The following is a 6246-nucleotide window of genomic DNA, read 5'->3' as shown; positions in this document are numbered from 1 at the left end:
TGGGAAGATCAAATAATATTTCATCATTTTTTTTCATTTAATATGTATAATTGCACGCTAAAATAATGTAAAATGGGTATCAAATATTCAAGGTGAGAAAATTATTTTCTCAGTTGAAGTAGGTAGCGCTGCTTCCCTAAAGTATCTCAAAATCTTGATCAAATATAAAAATTTATTGTATCAAGTATTTATGATAATTTGAATTAAGAAAAAATGACTTCCATCAAGAATAGAATTTCAAAAAAACTTTTTACTTCGGCCAAGACAACTTCGGTCTTCCTTCAGGCGTCCGAAAATTTTTTTGAGCCAAGAATTTTGTTTCCCAGTTAAGAAATTTTTCTTTCTTGGGAATGATTTCTATCAGGTGATTTTTGAGCTTTAAATTAATATTTTGGAGAAAAGAAGAAAGATATAAAAATGGTAAAGTTCATTTTTATAGAAAATTCTATTTTTCACACTGACAGAAGGATTTGTTTATCGTTAAAAATATTTGTTAATATTTAAAAAATCATTTATTAGAGACCACTTTTTAGTCCTTAATAAATATTTCTTAGTACTTAAAAAGATTTATTAATATTTAATAAATGAATATCAGATTTATTAAATACAAACAAATCATTTTAAATACTAAGAAATATTTATTTAATACTAAAAAGTGGTCTCTAATAAACGATTTGTTAACTATTAATAAATATTTTTTGGTACAAATAAATCCTTCTATCAGTGCACAAAAAAGATCTATTATTTTTTTTAACTACGATACTTATCCAAGAATTTTTAATTTTAACTTTTGAAAATCGTGAATAATTTTTTTTTACGAGATTTTTGGACTTTAAATTGAAATTTTGGGAAAGGAAGAGAGTTACGGTCAAAATGATGGCTAATTTTAGAAAGAATTTAATTTTCTACAAAAAAGATTTCTTATTTTTTTTTAACTGAAGAATTTGATCTAGAATTTTGGTTTTAAGATTAAAAAAAAATTTATTTAAATATATTTGTAAATCAAAAAATGTAATTTAAGATTTTTAACTACAGATCAGTAATTTTGAACAGTGTAAATTTTCTTGGGCTGTAAATTGTAACGGTAGACGGTTTTAATGAAGTAAATAAATTTGACATTTTAAAAATGTCAATTATTATTTACTGTGTAGAGTAGACGTAGGTTTTATTAAGCCAGCACTTATGTGGAAGTACTTTGCTCATTAAGCTCTATTTACTAGTATGGGTATCAAATGGGTAACGAGAATGGGGGAAAAATCTATTTAAACTGAAAACGACCGGTCGTGTTTATATTGAACAGAAGCGACACGCGTAGACACTAGAGTTTTTACCGGGATATTTAATATATGTCGAGGATGTATGGATAGCCATTTGTCCATTGTATCCAAATGTCATCTAAAAAAATGTAGTTGAGTATTTATAATTATTACGCTCTGTGTTGATATAATATTATATTTAATATTTGATATAAATATATATATTTGTATTGGACGATACAGGGATCGGTGATTACTTTAGCTGTAGAACCATATCATGTAAATCGTGTTAGACCAACGTGCATTGGGAACAATTTCTTCACGGACTGACCCGATGTCATTTTTTAGTAAACTATTTTTCCGAGTAATTTCGTCCATCAAAAATTTATTTTTTTATAAATTTTTCTGTTTTTTCTACACTCAATACTCGATAATTTTTACGTAGAGTAGTTTTTTATCGATGATACTAACTGCCGAATTTTAAAATTAAAGAAAAAAAATATAAATTTTTTCAACTATTTTCTGAATAATTTTTTAAAATAAAATTTGGAATTTTTTACTTTTTTTTCTATGAGAAAAAAAATTACAAAATTTAAAAAATTGTTTGGATAAATTAGCTTAAGTTTTTATGAATAATTTAATAAATTGTTAGCTTTCACGTAAAGGAACCTTTGTCTGAAAAATAAAAAAAAAACCTTCCGCTTCATCGGCTTGTTCATCAATTTAATACAAAAATAAAATGCCATCCGCTAAAAAAGAGCAACTCGCTTCTAGCCATTAATAAAAAAAGTCCTTTTTATTGATTTGATTAAAAGCACAAAAGCCGTCTGCACTCTCAACAAAGTTTATTGAAAATTTTTCAATCTAAAAACCTACAAATGAAATTCAATTGAATCTATTAATATTATTTTTATATCATACTCGTACGTCTGTAATTGTAATATAAATTTTTGATATATCTTTATCATGATAAACTGAAAGTAGCAGATGTCTGATATCCGAATTTTTCTCTTCGGAAATAATCCTCGGACCTCTGCTAATTTCAGCTCAAAAGTACACAGTATTAAATACGTAGCTTTTTGAATATTTTATATTTAAAGATCAATTTGGGGGATTGTACGCGCTTAAGATTTTAAATAAATTTATTTTTATTGTGTAAAAAAATTTTAGTATATATTTTAACAAAGTTTTTCTTTAATAAAATACGGGATTACTGAAAAATATGTTGTAGTAACAAATAAGTTTACTTATAGTAAGAAATTGATTTTTTTTTTTTTCAAAAAAATGAGCTTAATCAATCTGCTGTTTAAAAAAAAAAAACATTTTTTTGTTCACATAAAAAAAAAAAAATTAAATTAAATCAAAAAAAAAAATTATCGGACCGAAAAAATAATTTTGAAAAGTTTAATTGCCTTGAATCAAGACGAAAAATTCTTTAATCAAGTAAAATTTACTTAAACTTCGAAAAATTTCTTAGTTTAAGAATTTTTCTACTCAAATCAAAAAAATCAAGGAAGAAGTTCTTCAAAATTATTTATTTGATTCAAGTAAATTTTTTTTTCTGTGTTTTTACAACTAAATTATTATGACACTGAAGTTAGAAGATGTCTAAAAATTTTTGATTTTTTTTATTAATTAAATTTCAACTAAAAATATATTTCTAAAAAATTGCACTTATAGTTTTTTAAGTTTTTTACATGTGAAATTTTTTTAAAAATTTTTTCAATAAAAAATTTTGAAATGTCGGCTAACTTCATTTTCATAAATTATTATAACAAAATTTATTTATTGCCTTAATAAAATCTATTTATTGCTATAACAAAATTAATTTATTGCCTTGGCTATTAATTATTTAAAAAAAAATAATTTAGCCACTTTAACAACAAAATTTGTTAGACTACCTGACTAATTAATGTTACTGCAACAAAATATTTATTTTTAAATCACCAAAATTATTTTTTATCCCGACTTATCTCATATTATTCCAAAAAAAATTCAGTACACGATTTAAAAAAATCTTATTTGTAAAAAAAATAATTTATGTATATTTATTATGATATTAATAATTAAAAAACCTCTTTTGAGTGCGTACAATCCCTTAAATAATTAATCTTTGAACCAATCATAAACCACAAATATAATAAAAAAAGTATAATATTCTTTTAACCATTTTTGAACGTCTACAAAGCTTCGTAAATATTTAGATCTAGAAATAAATAAAAATATTTTGAGATATTTTTATCATTAATCCTAAAAATAAAATCAAGTAAACAATCAACACATTAAATTAAGAAAAATTGTTTTCTTGAACTGTCCGAAATCGGATGTAAAATAATTGTGAATTTGTTTAAATAATTAATCAATAATTGTAAATAAAAAATTTTTTTAAAGTTCTTCCTCTCTTAGGTATCGACTATTTTTTTGAATAATTTTTATAAATTAAATAAAAATGAAATAAAAATAAACAAGCGACGTATGCATAAATTGAGAATAATGCTATTAATAATAAAATGAAAATCAATATAGATTATATATTATATACACATTTATATACGAGATATATATATTTATTATTGCGTTATACATTTATAATATTTATTATATTATTATTGGAATTTGTAACGAACGGATGGACTAAAGTAGTATATAATAATGAAAATGAATATCCGTTTATTGTTGACAAGACTCACATTTGAATCGTTATATATATTTATTGATATTTATGCGTCGTCATCAATTTAAATTATTAGTCGCTATTATTATTAAATTATATATTATTAAATTTTATAATAATAAATATATCAAAGTTTGTTTAAATTTGTTATTGCTCGAATATTAATTATAATGAAATAGTAATTATAAATTATTATAGAAATAGTACCAATAGATTTCGAAATTTGGTTTAAATGTGGGTCTTGTTTACCTCCAAGTCGCTTCTCTTTTACCAAATAAATTTCATTTAAAAAAACCAAAGACATATATCGATTAAGAAAATTATTATTATCATTATTATTATTATATTATATTAGATATATGAATTATAAATGCTGTATCTTTATATATGTCCGCATTATTATAGTTCCTACGCGATCTTTGTAATCTTATACCCTTTGTACTATTTGTACCTTACGAAATTTAATACACTCCGCAATAATCCACTTGAATTTATTATTTTATTGATCCTGTGTCTTTGTTATTATATTATAATCAAATTTAATGGAAAATAAAAAAAAAATACTTGATGGAAGAGAAATATTCTTGAACCAAAAAAATTATTTTGAAGAGAACTGATTGACGATTTAAGAATTTCTTGTCTTGAAATTCGGTTTTTTAGAGAAGAAAAATTTTACATCGATAAAAAAATTAATTTGATTCAAGAGAAGAATTCTCAAGCCAAGAAAATGATTTTGAAAAAAAATTTTTTTGAGAAAAAATCTTGAATCAAGTAAAATTTTTTGAAACCATGAACAATTTTTTAAGTCAAGAATTTTTTTACTTAAATCAAGCTGATTTTCTTTTTAGATTATTTTGTTTTAAATAAAATTTCTCAGAGATTTTTTTTTAATCCTCACAACTTATTTTTTTACTCCCGTAAATTTCATAAATTTCTCCAAACAAGAGTCAAATTTTTAAGGTAAGATTTTTCTTGAACCAGTTGATTTATTTTCAGTGTATTTTTAACAGTAAGTAAACTAATTTTTGAATTTTTATTTTGAAATTCACCCATAAATTTATTTATTCCTTGAATCAAGTGAAATTTTTTTTAACCATGAACAATTTCTCAAGAATTTCTCAAGAATTTTTTTTCTTAAATTAAGCTAATTTTTTTTCTTTAGATTATTTTGTATGAAATAAAATTTCTCAACCGTTAAGATTTTTTCTTAATCCTCAAAGCTTATTTTTTTACTCCCTCATAAATTTCATAAATTTCTCAAAAGAAGATTCAAATTTTCAAGGTAATATTCTTCTTGAACTAATTAATTTATTTTCAGTGTATTTTTAACAGTAAGTAAACTAACTTTTGACTTTTTATATTAAAATTTACCCATAAATTTATTTATTCCTTGAATCAAGTGAAATTTTTTTTAACCATGAACAATTTCTCAAGAATATTTTTTCTTAAATCAAGCTAATTTTTTCAGATTATTTTATTTTAAATAAAATTTCTCAACAGGTAAGATTTTTTCTCAATCCTCAAAGCTCATTTTTTTACTCCCTCATAAATTTCATAAATTTCTCAAAACAAGATTCAAATTTCCAAAATAATATTCTTTTTAAACATTAATTTATTTTCAGTGTATTTAACAGTAAGTAAACTAACTTTTGACTTTTTATATTAAAATTCGCCCATAAATTTATTTATTTCTTAAATTAAACAAAAAAAATTTTTATTATAAAAAATTTCCTTAATTTCTATTAAAATTTTTTCTTCTTAAATCAAGAAGAAGCTCTTAAGGTAGTACCTCCGCGACAATCCAGATCAAAAATTTTGACTCGCTATCCATGTTATACGTATCGACAGAGCTAAGGTTGTAGGTTAAGATTTTTAACGTTACTGTACTCGTCACTACTATATTCTCTATACATATACACACACACTACGGTTTCAGTGACTAGCGGCTGTTTTTTGTACCCCCTCTCCTAAAAATAATCCTCTAAAAGTGAAATTGATTTTAATTAATCTCGAAAACTACATGGTAAAAATTTTCATTTTTTTTAATTGTTCGAAATATCATATTCTTCAATCTACTAGTTTTTGATAAAGTCTTGAAATTCTTTCGATGGAAAAAATTAAAAATACTGTCATTTTCCCACGCTTCTCCTATGTTACATGTACAAAAATGTCATTTTCAATTGCAATTATCTCGAAGCTTGGTGTGGTAAATCGTCTTCAAATTTTAACAGCATATGTATTATGTATTTAATGACTTATATTCAAAGTTTCGAGGATTTCTTGAAATATTGCTTTCATAACCGTACTACCTTAAAA

The 6246-nt window shown here is 23.0% G+C and overlaps 1 long non-coding RNA gene across 1 annotated transcript in view; it reads right to left on the bottom strand.

The window, feature by feature from the left end:
- Positions 1-6246, bottom strand: part of LOC123267302 — a 142568-nt gene that overhangs the window by 85530 nt on the left and 50792 nt on the right. The window lies entirely within an intron of this gene.

The sequence above is a fragment of the Cotesia glomerata genome, linkage group LG6 (assembly GCF_020080835.1).
Source record: "Cotesia glomerata isolate CgM1 linkage group LG6, MPM_Cglom_v2.3, whole genome shotgun sequence".
NCBI classification, from domain to species: Eukaryota; Metazoa; Arthropoda; class Insecta; order Hymenoptera; family Braconidae; genus Cotesia; species Cotesia glomerata.
The sequence above is the reverse complement of the archived record's forward strand: the minus strand, read 5'-3'. Positions and strand labels throughout refer to the sequence as shown.